The 14,735-nt window shown below is 56.8% G+C and overlaps 1 long non-coding RNA gene across 1 annotated transcript; it reads right to left on the bottom strand.

The window, feature by feature from the left end:
- Window positions 1-8,077: 8,077 nt before the first annotated feature.
- Window positions 8,078-8,470, bottom strand: LOC133281576 (uncharacterized). The gene is made up of 3 exons (XR_009747546.1): window positions 8,394-8,470; window positions 8,235-8,297; window positions 8,078-8,119 (listed from the first exon to the last, which is right to left on the bottom strand). It is a non-coding gene; the product is annotated as an uncharacterized LOC133281576 (long non-coding RNA).
- Between the last annotated feature and the right edge of the window lie 6,265 nt (window positions 8,471-14,735).

The following is a 14,735-nucleotide window of genomic DNA, read 5'->3' as shown; positions in this document are numbered from 1 at the left end:
GCCAAAAACAGGCGAAAACCAGCCCAAAACACACAAAGCAAACTCCAAAACAGGCCAAAACCACCCCAAAATCACCTTGTCCTCCTTCTCCTATAGGATACAGGGTCAGAGCCCCAAAACAGCCCCAAAATAGGACAAAAAAAGGCCAAAAGACCCCCAAAACTACCTTATCACATTTTCCTGCTTCTCCTACGGGACACATTGTCAGAACCTCAAAACAGCCCTAAAACAGGACCAAAAAAACCCAAAACCATTCAAAACCACCCCCAAACCACCCTAAAACCACACAAAAATCACCTTCTCCTCCTGGGTCAGAGCCCCAAAACAGACCTAAAACAGGCCAAAAACAATCAAAATCACCCTAAAACCCAGCCCCAAACCACCTTGTCCTGCTTCTGCTATGGGATACAGGGTCAGAGCCCCAAAACAAAACAAAATCAGCCTCAATACACGCCAAAAACCACCCCAAGGCCACCTTGTCCAGCTTCTGCTATGGGATACAGGGTCAGAGCCCCAAAACAGACCAAAACCAGGTCCAAAACAGGCCAAAACCACCCCAAAATCACCTTCTCCTGCTTCTCCCATGAGATACAGGGTCCGAGCCCCGAAACAGACTCAGAACAAACCCAACCCAAAACACCCCAAAAACCAGCACAAAACCACCTAGCCCTGCTTCTTCTATGGGATACAGGGTCAGGCCCCAAAACAGGCCAAAAACAATGAAAAACCAACTCGAAACACCCAAAACAACTCAAAACCACCCCAAAACCACCTTGTCCTGCTTCTCCTATGGGATACAGCGTCAGAGCCCCAAAAAAGGACAAAAGAACACCCAAAACCACTCCAAAACCACCTTGACCCGCTTCTCCTGTGGGATACAGGGTCAGAGCCTCAACACAGACCCAAAACAGGACAAAAACACCCCAGAAACCACACCAAAACCACCTTGTCCTGCTTCTCCTATGGGACACAGGGTCAGAGCCCCAAAACAGCCCCAAAACAAGACAAAACCAGGCCAAAACACCCCAAACAACCCCCAAAACAGGCCAAAACCACCCCAAAATCACCTTGTCTTGCTTCTCCTATGGGACACAGGTCAGAGACCAAAACCAGCCCCAAAACAACCCAAAAATAGGACAAAAACACCCCAAAACACCCCAGAATGACCCCAAAACCACCCTGTCCTGCTTCTCCTAGGGGATACAGGGTCAGAGCCCCAAAACAGAACAAAAACAGCCCAAAACTACCTTGTCCTACTTCTCCTATGGGATACAGCATCAGAGCCCCAAAACAGACCCAAAACAGGAGAAAAGAACAACAAAACATCCAAAACCACCCCCCAAACAACCCCAAAACCACCCCAAGACCACCTTGTCCTGCTTCTCCTGTGGGATATAGGGTCAGAGTCCCAAAACAGACCAGGACAGGACAAAAAACACACCAAAACACCCAAAACCAGCCACAAAACATGCCCCAAACCCCCTTGTCCTGCTTCTCCTATAGGATACGGGGTCATAGCCCCAAAACACCCCAAAAACACCCCAAAAACAGGTGAAAATTACCCCAAAACCACCTTGTCCTACTTCTCTTTCATAAAGGGTCAGAGCCCCAAAACAGACCCAAAACATGAAAAAAAACCAAAACCACCCCCAAACCACCTTGTCCTGCTTCTGCTATGGGATACAGGGTCAGAGCCAAAAAACATGACAAAAACAGCCCAAAACCACCCCAAAACCAGCTTGTCCTCCTTCTCCTCTGGGATGCAGGCTCAGAGCCCCAAAACAGCCCCAAAACAGGCCAAAACCAGGCCAAAACTAGGCCAAAAGACACAAACCAACCCCCAAAACAGGTTAAAAGCACCCAAAAATCATCTTGTCCTGCTTCTCTTATATGATACAGGGTCAGAGCCCCAAAACACCCCCCAAAACAGGACAAAAACAGGATAAAACCACCCAAAAACAGCATCAAAACACCCCCAAAACAGGACAAAACCAACCCAAAACCACCTTGTCCTGCTTCTCCTCTGGGATACAGGGTCAGAGCCCCAAAACAGCCCCAAAACAGGCCAAAACCAGGCCAAAACTAGGCCAAAAGACACAAACCAACCCCCAAAACAGGTTAAAAGCACCCAAAAATCATCTTGTCCTGCTTCTCTTATATGATACAGGGTCAGAGCCCCAAAACACCCCCCAAAACAGGACAAAAACAGGATAAAACCACCCAAAAACAGCATCAAAACACCCCCAAAACAGGACAAAACCAACCCAAAACCACCTTGTCCTGCTTCTCCTCTGGGATACAGGGTCAGAGCCCCAAAACAGCCCCAAAACAGGCCAAAACTAGGCCAAAAGACACAAACCAACCCCCAAAACAGGTTAAAAGCACCCAAAAATCATCTTGTCCTGCTTCTCTTATATGATACAGGGTCAGAGCCCCAAAACACCCCCAAAAACAGGACAAAAACAGGATAAAACCACCCAAAAACAGCATCAAAACACCCCCAAAACAGGACAAAACCAACCCAAAACCACCTTGTCCTGCTTCTCCTCTGGGATACAGGGTCAGAGCCCCAAAACAGCCTCAAAACAGGCAAAAAAAAAACAACCCAAAATACCCCAAAACCAGAAACAAAACACCCCCAAAACAACCCAAAACCACCTTGTGCTGCTTCTCCTATGGGATACAGGGTCAGAGCCCCCCAAAAAAACCAAAACAGGACAAAACCACCCCAAAAACACCTTATCCTGCTTCTCGTATGAGATACAGGGTAGGAGCCCTAAAACAGAACAAAAACACCCCAAAACACCCAAAAGCACCCCCAAAACACCCCAAACCACCTTGTCCTGTTTCTCCTATGGGTGGCACCCAGTGAGAACCCAAAACAGCCCCAAATCACCCCAACCCCCCCCAAAATGGTACCTTCTGGAGGTCGCTGTGGAGCTGCTTTAGCCTGGCCTCGAGCTGTGACAGCTTCTGGGGTAGGTCCAAGGCTGGGGGGGGGGGGTGTGGGGGGGGGGCAAAGGGCAAGGGGGGGGGGCCACTGGGGTGTCCCCATACTGGGGGGGTACCAGACCCACATGTGGGGGGTCTCCATATAGGGGGGGTCCCGGGACCTGATGGGGGGGCGCCAGCCTGCAGCCTCTCCGGGGGTAGGGGGGGGGTCGGGACTCAGCACCGACTCCGTGAGGGAGAACAGGGACACGGCCCTTTGCACTGGGGGGTGGCACGTCAGCACCCCAAAAACAGACCAAACCAGCCCAAATACACCCAAACCAGCCCAAAACCAACAAAGATGCCATCCCAGGGGGATCGCTCTCCTGAGGAGGGGGAGGAAAAAGCAACCCAAAAGTGAAACAGCCCGAAGCAAACCCTGATGTTCCCTCCCTCAGCTGGCAGACACACTGCCTTCCTGCAGTGTCATTTCTCTGATGAGAGACAGAGTTAAGGCAAAAAATCAACTTTTCTCAGCATCACAGAATCATTTCATTTGAAAAGACACTTGACAACATCGAGTCCAGCCATTAACCTGTCCCTAACAACCTGACAACATCAACATCTCTGTGGGATACCCTGTCTGGATGGACACCAACAGCAACTTTAAGTCCAATTTTACAGCTTACCGTAATTTCACTCATTTCCATTCTATTCTGTTTGTTGTTAAACATTCGGCTCTATGGTAGAGCATGGAAATCAGCTGGACAAGTTACGGTACTGCAGAAACCTCTTGGCACAGATCATGGGACTTAAACACCTGGAACAAACTCTTAACCACTGAGTAAACCAACCCAACTTTTCCCTCAGTTTATAACTGGAACTCAACACTACTACTCTGTTTGGAGGCACAGAGGTGAGGGGTGACCACACCACTCTGTGAGAAGGACGGACTGAGGGGGACCCTTGCTGCTGTTTCTCCCAGAACACAGGTGAGGAGGGAATGAAATATTATCTTTAATAACACAAATACATTCAAGTTACCATGGAAAATACGGAAGAAGATGCTAGAGCCCTACAGGTTTTACAAGGAAGAGCAACAATGAACTAAAAATTCCCTCCTGTGCTCTTTCCTTTCCCACCCATAGTTAGTTTCTTCAGTGACTTTCAAGTGCACATGACACAGAAGAGATCTGTGTGTCTGATGCACGTGAAGGGGAAAAGTTCCTTTTGGTGTTAGAGCTGTAAAGTCAGATTTATCTCCAAAGCAACTCAACCATGGACCAAGGAAAGGGTCAGGGTATTTTCAGCTCTGTCTTGAACACTGCCAGCCATGGGGCAGCCACAGCTTCTCCGGGCACCCTGTGCCACTGTCCCACCACCCTCACAGGGAACAACTTCTAAGATCTCATCTCAGTCTCCCCTCTCGGTCACGTTAAAATCGTTCCCCCTTGGCCCATCCCCACAGGCCCTTGCTCTCCCCACAAGAAATGAGGGCAGATCCCAGGATCATCCCTCGGCAGCCGCAGCGCTCCGCTGCCGGCTCAGCCAGCCCAACTCACACACCGAGTCCAAAGCAGCCACTCTGGGGAAGTCTCTTGAGGTGTTCTGGCAACTCCTACAGCATCCCAAGATCGCCATCGCCACCCACCTCGTTCCACGCTCCTGTGTCCACAGGCGGCACCGGCTCCGAGACACCAAGATGGGAACCACCAGAGGAGCTGCTCTTGCCTCCTCCACCGGTAGCTTGTGTTCCGTGGGGCAGCTGTCGTCTGCCGGTGCCTCTGCTGGAGGGTTCTGTGGGGTTCTGTGACCTCACACACCTGAACACGGGGAGTTCCAGAATCAGCCACCCCTGTGGTCTCCATGTCCCCAAGGTCATTGTGATGCAGGAGCTCTGACTGGGTCCATGGGGTGCTCTGGAGGTGCTGCAGGCATTCTCTGGGATTCTCTAGGGGTATCCCCAGGGATTCTCTAGGGGTATCCCCAGGATGCCCTGGGAGTGCACAGAGACACAGGGCCGTGGAGCAAGCTGCCCTAGTGGAAGGTGTCCCTGCCCATGCCTTTGGGGGTTGGAGCTGGGTGAGCTTTAAGGGGATTCCATGATTCTCTGCTGCGCCAATGTCGGTCCCTCTCCACTCCTCGTAGGTGGCCGTGACGCCCTGTTCCATGGCCCAGGTTGAGCTGTGACCCCTCGCATGCTCCACCTCCGGACCAAAGGCACTGAGGAAGAGCAGCCCGTGAGGGACCTCCCCGAGCCGGCTGGGCAGAGGCTGGTCCCCCCGCAGCGACTCCCGGAGCACCCCTGGCTGCCCAGTGGCCATGGGCACGATGCTGCCGCCATCCCAAAGCCGTGGCGGTCGCTGTGGATTTGCCCATTGTGACGGGGCCCCCACGGTGAGCGTGGGCTCTTTAAGGAGGGAGAGCCCTGCAGTAACCAGTGCAGAGGAGAGCCCTCCCCTCCCTCGGGAGGCTGCATCTCCCGGGGCTGCCCTGCGCATCCAGGTCCGTGTTCTTTGACTTTGCAATCCTGTTTTAGTGTTGGCCTCAAACACATTGTGGGTGCGTGCGTGGGTTTTGGGGGGTTCCCTGTAGAAACGGCTTCATGTAACCAAAAACGGGGGTGGGGTGGGCGGGGAAGGTGGGGGGGGGGGTCATTAAGTGCCTGTTGATGAACTGTCTGTGGGGAAGGGGGAGGATGGACCTCACCTCCCCCCCAGCACCCCAAAACGGGGGGGGTGGATGTGGGGGAGGGTGCCCAAGGGACAGAACCTCCCATCCCCCACCCGGGGGTGTCAGGGGGTGGCACCCCTTCCCCTCTTTATACCCGGGATGACAGAGGGGAGGATAAAGGGGGGGATGGGGGGGCGGTCTATATCCGAAGCCTCACTGACACCGATGTAAATAGCGCGGGGAAGGGGGGGGGGGAGGGGAGAGGGGAGGGGTCACCTTAAGAATGTATGAAAAGGAAACTTAACCAATAAATAAAGATTTCACAGGAAATCGAGGCCCCCTCTCCCCCCCCCCCCACGTTTCGGCCTTTCCCCATCCCCGTTCCGCGATGCTCTCCGCACTTCCGGGTTTGTTGCCGCCGTTGCCTAGCAACGGGGTCTCCCCGTACCGCTTCCCGCGCGTTGCCAGGCCACCTTCCACACCCCCCCCCGCCGCCCCGCTCACGGCCTCGTTCTGGCGACCGTTGCCCAGGCAACAGCCAATCAGCTCTGAGCTCTCCCCAACTCGTGTCCCCGTTTAACCCCGTCCCAGCTGCCCCCCATGGGGCTGAATATGGGGCCTTTCCTCACCCCTCCCCCCCATTTGTCCCCTCTTCCCCTCCCCCACCGCATACCCATTTTCCGCCCTCTCTCCCTTAAGCCCCTCCCTCTATCTCCCCGTTTTTGCTCACCTGGGCCTGCAGGGGGCGCAGCTGCGCCTGGAGCTTCCCGTTGGATGCGGCCAGAGCCCGGAGCTGGATCCAGCGACGGGACTGGAAGGGATGGAGGGGGGGGACACAAGGAAATGAGGGACCCCAAAGCCATGGGAGGGACCCAAATACGCCCCATATTTCCCCACAAGCCTCTCCCTTAACACCAAACCCATCCAGAAGCCCCAGATCCCCCTCCCAGCACCCCCAAAATTCCCCCTAAAGCCCCAAACTCCCCCATGTCATCCCCTATAGACCCAAAATCCCCCTCCAGGACCCTCAAATATCCCTCATCCCTCCCCAAAAGCGGCGCTGGGACCCTTTAGGGACCTCAACCCCTCCCCATAACCATCAAATTCCACTTCCCAGACCCCCCCCCCCCCCAAGCCCATCAGGACCCCCCCAAATCCCCATATTCCCCCGTTGGCACCCACCAGCTGCTGCTTCCCCTCCTGCAGCTGCCTCCTCAGTGGCCCCAGGGCAGTTTCTGGGGAGTCCATGGGGCTGCCCCGTAGCTCTGGGCCCTGCTGGATCTGGGCCCCCCGAGCCCCTGAGAGCCCCGTGGCCTCCAGCATCAACCTGGTAGCAAGGGGGGACCCAAAGCCAAACGTTGAGGGGAGTCTGGGGGGCCCAAAGGGGTCCAGATCCCATTTTGGGGACCCCAAAAGGGCTGCAGGGACCATGGAGGGGTTGGGGGCACCCCAAAAGGTCTCAGCACTGGGTTTTGGGAGAATCTGGGGGGGCTTTAAGGACCCCTATGAGCTCAGCACCCACTTCAGAAGGAAACCCAGAGGGGTTTGAAGTATAGAGGGGGTCCCTAAAGGTTTCTGGGGTTCAGGAGTGGGGAGGAAAAGATCATGGGGGAGGGCCCAGGGGCAGTTTTGGGTTGCAGGGGGGGAAACCGGGCTGCAGGATGCATTCGGGGGGTCCTTGAGAGGGTTTTGGGTGCATGGGGGAATCCATAGGGTGTTTTTGGGGAGCAGAGGGTGTGTTTTGGGGTGCAGGGGGGGGTGTTTTGGGGTGCACAGTGGGTGCTTTTGGGGTGCGGGGGGTTGTTTTGGGCTGCAGTAGGGGTAGATTTGGGGTGCAGAGGTGTGTTTTGGGGTGCAGGGGGGTGATTTTGGGGTGCCATGGGGCTTCTGGGATGCATGGGGGTGGTTTTAGGGTGCAGGGTTTGTGTTTTGGTGTGCAGGGGGCATGGTTTTGGAGTGCAGGGGGGGCGTTCTGGGATGCAGGGGGGTGTTTTGAGGTGCAGGGGGGGATGGTTTTGGAGTGCAGAGGGGTGTTTTGGTCCCTGTGGGACCCCCCAAAACCCCATAGAGCCCCCCCAAAACCCTCTAACGCTCCCCACCCCGCCCCCCAAACCTGAATCTCCTTGAGGTGCTGGTACCTGAACCCCGAGTTAAGGAGGAAACCTGGGGGTGGTGGGGGTTAAAGGAGGAGTTGGGGGGATCGGGGAGGATCATGGGAGGGAACTGGGGGTTCCTGGGGATCCCAATGGGATTTGGAGGGGTCCTAAAGGAATTTGGGCTCCTGTGCATGGATCTGGGAGAAGAAAAGGGGTTGGGGGGGGGGTTACAAGGGGGAATTGGGGGGTGCTGGGGGGTTGCTGGGATCCTAATGGAACTCTGGGGGGTCCTAACAGGCAAAGGGGTTTGAGGGGGTCCTGAGGGGTTTTGGAGGCTCCCCAATGAGCTTGGGTGTCCCCCCCCCACTTTGGGGTGCAGCGGATACCACAGCAGGTTCCCTTTGATCTTCTTCACGTTCCTATAGGAACAACCCCCCCCCCTCCCCCGCCATGTACTTTAGGGACCGATCCGAGGTTTGGGGTCCCTCCAGATGTTGCAGTTCCTCCCCCCAGATGTTGGGGTGCCCCCCTCACCGCGGGTGCCGCACGTGGCCCATGATGTACTCCCGGATGGGGGCACAGGGCCCCGTGCACAGCCTGGAGGTGGGGGGGAGACAAAGAGAGGGGGTCAGGAGCACCCCAACCCCCCCAGGACCCCAAAAGCCCCAACTGGGGGGTCCCGCGGGCTCCAACCTGCGCAGCTCGGGCTCGGAGGGGAGGGCGCTGGGGGGCAGCTCCAGCTCGGTCCGGAGCCAGCGGCCCAGCTCCGCCATGATGGCCGAAATTGGCGCGCTGGGAGCGCCGCGCGGCACGACGGGAGTTGTAGTCCAAGCCGGGCGCCGCCTTAGTGGTGCTGTAGGGGTGTCGCGCTGCATCATGGGAGTTGTAGTCCAGGCTGGGCGCCGCCATCGTGGCGCTCTCTGGGTGCCGCGCGGCATGATGGGAGTCGTAGTGCCGCCTGGCGTCTGTATAATGGTGTTCTATGGGAGCCGCGGGGTACGATGGGAGTTGTAGTCATAACTGGGCGCCGCCATAACGGGGCTCAATGGGTGCCGCGCTGCATGATTGGAGTTGTAGTCCCGGCTGGGCGCCACCGTAAAGGGGCTCTATGGGTGCCGCGTTGCATGATCAGGGTTGTAGTCCCTGTAGTCTATGGGTCTCTATGGGGTCTCTATGGGGGCTCTATGGGGGCTCTATGGGGTCTCTATGGTTCACTTTGGGTCGCTTTCGGGCTCTCTGCAGTGTCTATGGATCTGTATGGGTCTCTATGAGTCTCTGTGGGCTGTGGGTCTCTATGGTCTCTATGGGTCTCTCTATGGGGTCTCTATGGGTCACAGCAGGGTCTAACCATGGAGGGAGGGTCTCTTTACGAGTCCCTTGGAGGGGGAAGCAGCAGCAGCTCCAGTACCAGGATGCAGGGGGCAGAGCTCGAGACCCCGAGACCCCCCCTTTACCCCATTGCCCCCGGTTACCCCAAATTGCTCCCATTGCCCCATTACCGCCATTGCCCCCATATAAAGCCATGGAGCCAGCAGTGGGTGTGAACCTGTCCCTGCCCCATAGGGTTCTATAGGGGTCCATAGGGACCCCACTCGTTACCGGTCTCCAGCCGGACACTGAGCCATTGACCACAACTCTCTGTGTGCGGCCATCCAGCCAGTTCTTTATCCACCCAGTGGTCCATCCATCAAATTGGTGTCTCTCCAATTTAGAGACAAGGATGTCGTGTGGGACAGTGTCGAACGCTTTGCACAAGTCCAGGTAGATGCCATCAACTGCTCTACCCCTGTCCATCAGTTCTGTAGCCCCATCATAGAAGGCCACCACATTGGTCAGGCAGGATTTCCCCTCAGTGAAGCCATGCTGGCTGTCACCAAGCACCTTGTTGATTTTCATGTGCCTTAGCATGCCATCCAGGAGAATCTGCTCCAAGATTTTGCCAGGCACAGGGGTGAGACTGACTGCTCTGTCATTCCCCGGGTCATCCATTTTCCCCTTCTTGAAAATGGGGGTTATATTTCCCTTTTTCCAGTCATCAGGAACTTCCCCTGACTTCCATGTTTTTTCAAATATGAAGGCCAGTGGCTTAGCAACTTCATTCGCCCGCTCCTTCAGGACTCGTGCATGGATTTCATTAGGCCCCATGGACTTGTGCATGTTCAGGTTTTTAAGATGGTCTCGAACCAGATCCTCTCCTACAGTGGGCCCAAGGTCTTCATTCTCACAGTCCCTGCATCTGCCTTCCAAGACTTGGGTGGTGTGGTCAGAGCCTTTGCCAGTGAAGACCGAGGCAAAGAAGTCATTCAGAACCTCAGCCTTCTCCAAATCCCGTGTAGCCAGTTCTCCTGAGAGCTTCCGGAAGGGGGCTATGTTGTCCCTAGTCTGTTTTTTATTTGCTACATACCTGAAGAATCCCTTCCTGTTATCCTTAACATCCCGAGCCTATTTGAATTCTAACTGGGCCTCAGCTTTCCTAACCTGGTCCCTAGCTTCCCGGAGAAATTCTTCCTCAGCTCCATCTAAACCTGCCCTGGTGCAGCTTGAGGCCATTTCTTCTTGTCCCATCCCTTGTTCCTTGGGAGCAGAGCCCAGCCCCTCCTGGCTCCATCCTCCTCTCAGGCAGTTGTAGGGAGCAATCAGGTCCCCCCTAGGTCCCTCAGCCCTTCCCCATCACCCCTGTGCTCCAGGCCCTGCACCAGCTCCATTGCCCTTCTCTGGCCCCCTCCAGCACCTCAATGTCTCTCTTGTAGTGAAGGACCCAGAATTGAACCCAGGATTCGAGGTGCGGCCTCAGCAGTGCTCAGTGCAGGGGCACAACCACTGCCCTGGCCCTGCTGCCGCACTGGTGCTGATCCAGGCCAGGATGCTGGGAGCTTCCTGGCTGCCTGGGCACAAGCTGCTCATGTTCAGCTCCATCACTCAGCACCCCCAGCTCCTTTCCCATGAGCAGTTTTCAGCCCCTCTTCCCCAAACCTGGAGCGTTGCAGGGGGTTGTTGTGGCCCAAGCGCAGGACCCGGCACTTTGCCTTCTTGACCCTCAACACATTGGCCACAGCCCATGGATCCAGCCTGTCCAGATCCCTCTGCAGAGCTTCCTACCCTCCATCCCCCACCACACCTCCTTGGTCTTTTGGTGGGACATCCCAAATTAGGCAACCCCCACTCTGGGGCTGGCCCCCCAACTCCCGGATACCAGGGACGGGGGAGCTGGGGTGCCCCATGGGGTGTGGGTTGGGGGCAACAAGGAGCAATTTTGGGCTGAGTGGCAAAAACTCCTCCAGGTTTTTGGGTCCCTGGGTTCATCTGGGGGGAGCCGGGGGGATGGACGGGTGTGGGTGACTTTTGTGCTGCCCCAGGCCCCCACTTGGGGGTCCTGCCTGCTTTTGTGCTGCTTCAGGGAGATTTGGGGTTACCCTAGGATTTAGGGGGTACCACGATTGCTTTGGGTGCCTCCAGGGCCCTTTGGGGTGCAGTGTGGTTTTGGTTTGCCCCTTTATTGGGGTGCCCCTTTTGGGGATCCACCCCCTTAGGCCCACCTAATTCACTACTGAACCGAAAGCAATGTTGGGGTCCCCCCAGTGTGTTCGGGGTTCCAGAGCATCTTGATGGATCCCCAGGGCAGGTGTTGGGGGAACACCACTTTTCGGAACACCCCTTTTTTAGCAAGTCTGTGCCACTGTGCTGAGCCGGGGCGGCTTTGGAGCTGTGGGCTTTGGGTTTGGGGGGATTTGGGGGGATGCAGGGAGGATTTTGGGATTCAGGCTGGTCCACAAAACTCTTTGGGGTGGCTCATTAATTTGGGGGACTCCCTGTCTACCGAGACTGGGGCGTCCCTCAATCCCAGGGCAGCTGAATCTCATTGGATGCCCTAGGGAGTCCCGTTGACACAAGCGGGAGGAATTTGGGTGTTCAGAGGGATTTGAGGGTTCAAGGAACATTTTGAGGTTCAGGGGAGGATCCCCAAAATGCGCTGTAGGAGGCACATTATATTGGGAGATCTCACATGTACCTGGGTCCCAGAGCACCCTGAGTCGCTTTTGGGTGAGCAACATTCCCCCAGCATGGAGATGAATTGGGGGGAAGAGTTTGGGGGTTCAGAGGGGATTTTGGCATTGGGGGAGATCTCCAAAGCTCCCTGGGGTGGTGCAGGCATTTGGGGAACAGCCAGTGTCCCAAAACCAGGGGTTACATTTAACCCAGAGTACCCTGACTCTTCAGTGGCCCTGTTGGCCCATGGCAGTAAATGGAAGGGATTTGGGGTTCGGAAGGGAACTGGAGGTTTAGGGGGATTTGGAGGTTCATGGGAATGTGCTCAAGCTTTGCAGGAGACAAATGGAGGCCTCAAACAGGGGCTACAGCCACCAGAGACCACCCCACAGATCACTGGGGCTTTGGGATGGCGGCAGCATCGTGCCCATGGCCGCTGGGCACCCAGGGGTGCTCCGGGAGTCGCTGCGGGGGGACCAGCCTCTGCCCAGCCGGCTCGGGGAGGTCCCTCACGGGCTGCTCTTCCTCAGTGCCTTTGGTCCGGAGGTGGAGCATGCGAGGGGTCACAGCTCAACCTGGGCCATGGAACAGGGCGTCACGGCCACCTACGAGGAGTGGAGAGGGACCGACGTTGGCACAGCAGAGAATCATGGAATCCCAGAGTGGGCTGGGCTGGGCTGGAAGGGACCTTAAAGCTCACCCAGCTCCAACCCCCAAAGGCATGGGCAGGGACACCTTCCACTAGGGCAGCTTGCTCCACGGCCCTGTGTCTCTGTGCACTCCCAGGGCATCCTGGGGATACCCCTAGAGAATCCCTGGGGATACCCCTAGAGAATCCCAGAGAATGCCTGCAGCACCTCCAGAGCACCCCATGGACCCAGTCAGAGCTCACGCATCACAATGACCTTGGGGACATGGAGACCACAGGGGCGGCTGATTCTGGAACTCCCCGTGTTCAGGTGTGTGAGGTCACAGAACCCCACGGAACCCTCCAGCAGAGGCACCGGGAGACGACAGCTGCCCCATGGAACACAAGCTACCGGTGGAGGAGGGAAGAGCAGCTCCTCTGGTGGTTCCTGTCTTGGTGTCTCGGAGCCGGTGCCGCCTGTGGACGCAGGAGCGTGGAAGGAGGTGGGTGGCGATGGCGATCTTGGGGTGCTGTAGGAGTTGCCAGAACACCTCAAGAGACTTCCCCAGAGTGGCTGCTTTGGACTCGGTGTGTGAGTTGGGCTGGCTGAGCCGGCAGCGGAGCGCTGCGGCTGCCGAGGGATGATCCTGGGGATCTGCCCTCATTTCTTGTGGGGAGAGCAAGGGCCTGTGGGGATGGGCCAAGGGGGAACGATTTTAACGTGACCGAGAGGGGAGACTGAGATGAGATCTTAGAAGTTGTTCCCTGTGAGGGTGGTGGGACAGTGGCACAGGGTTCCCAGAGAAGCTGTGGCTGCCCCATGGCTGGCAGTGTTCAAGGCCAGGTTGAATGGAGCTTGGAGCAAGCTGCTCCAGTGGAAGTTGTCTCTGCCAGTGGCAGGGGTTGGAGCTGGAGGAGCTTTAAGGTCCCTCCCAATCCAAACCATTGTGTGCTTCCGTGATATCCTCAAGTCCCCTGGGGGGAAGTGAGTGATCAAGCTGTCTGGCTGGGTTTAAACCACAACAGCAAAGCAAGGCAAGGCAAGGCAAGGCCAGGCAAGACAGGTGAGACCAGGCCAGGAGAGGCAAGGCAAGACAAGGGAAGGCAAGGCCCATGAAGGGAAGGCCAGGCCAGGTCAGGCAAGGAAAGGAAAGGCCAGTTAAGGCAAGGCAAGGCTAGGCAAGGCAAGGCTAGTCCAGGTCTAGACAGGCCATGCAAGGCCAGGTAAGGAAAGGCCAGGCAAGGCCAAGCAGGTCAGGTCCAGGCCAGGCTAATAAAGGCAATGCAAGGCCAGGAAATCACAGGGAAGGAAAAGCCAGGCCAGGCCAGAAAAGGACAAGCCACACAAGGCCACACAAGGCCATGCCAGGCAAAACCAGGGACAGCAGAGCCCCGGCCAGGCAAGGGCAGGCAAGGTCAGGCCAATCAAGGCCAGCCAGGGCAAGGCCAGGCCAGGCAAGGCCAGGCCAGGCAAGGCCAGGCAAGGCAAGGCACAGCAAGGCCAGGCCAGGCCAGGGCAGGCCAGGCAATTCAGTGCAATGAAAGTCAAGGGAAGGGAAGGCAAGGCCGGGCCAGGCCAGGCCATGACAGGCAATGAAAGGCCAGGCAAGGCAAGGCCAAACCACGCCAGGCCTGGCAAGGCCAGGTAAGGCAATGCAAGGCAAGACAAGGTAAGGCAAGTCCACGACAGGCAATGGAAGGCCTGGTAATGCAAGGCAAGGCCAGGTCAGGAAAGGCCAGGCCAGGAAAGGCCAGGACAGACTAGGCCAGGAAAGGCCAGGCCAGACTAGGCCAGGCCAGGCCCGGTCATACAAAACCAGGGCACGCCAGGCAAGGCCAGCCGAGGCAACACAAGGCAAGGCAAAGCAAGGCAAGGCAAGGGAAGGTAATGCAAGGCAATGCAAATCAAGACTAGGCCAGGCAAGGCCAGTAAACGCAAGGCAAGCAAAGACAAGGTAAGGCCAGGACAGGCAAGGCCAGTCAAGGCAAGGCAAGGCAAGGCAAGGGTACACAAGGCGAGGAAAGGCAAGGTAAGGCATGTCCAGGACAGGCAATGGAAGGCCTGGTAAGGCAAGACAAGGCCAGCCCAGGAAAGGCCAGGCCAGGCCAGGTCGTACAAAAGGAGGGCAGGCCAGGCAAGGCCAGGCAAGGCAAGGCAAGGCAAGACAAGGCCAGTCCAAGACAGGCAATGAAAGATCATGTAAGGCCAGCTAAGCCAAGGCCAGGCCAGGCCATAAAGGCAAGGCAAGGCCTGGCCACGCAAGGCAAGGCAAGGCCTGGCCAGGCAAGGCAAGGCTAGGCAAGGGAAGGCCTGTCCACAACTGGCCAGGCAAGGCAAGGCCAGGCAAGGAGAGGCCAGGACAGGCAGTGCAAATCCAGGACAGGCCAGGCAAGGCCAAGTAAGGCACGGCCAGGAGAGG

The sequence above is a fragment of the Pezoporus flaviventris genome, unplaced genomic scaffold (assembly GCF_033815535.1).
Source record: "Pezoporus flaviventris isolate CSIRO_AGI_PZ_B2104156 unplaced genomic scaffold, CSIRO_AGI_Pfla_v1 ptg000101l, whole genome shotgun sequence".
In the NCBI taxonomy this organism is placed as follows: domain Eukaryota; kingdom Metazoa; phylum Chordata; class Aves; order Psittaciformes; family Psittacidae; genus Pezoporus; species Pezoporus flaviventris.
The sequence above is the reverse complement of the archived record's forward strand: the minus strand, read 5'-3'. Positions and strand labels throughout refer to the sequence as shown.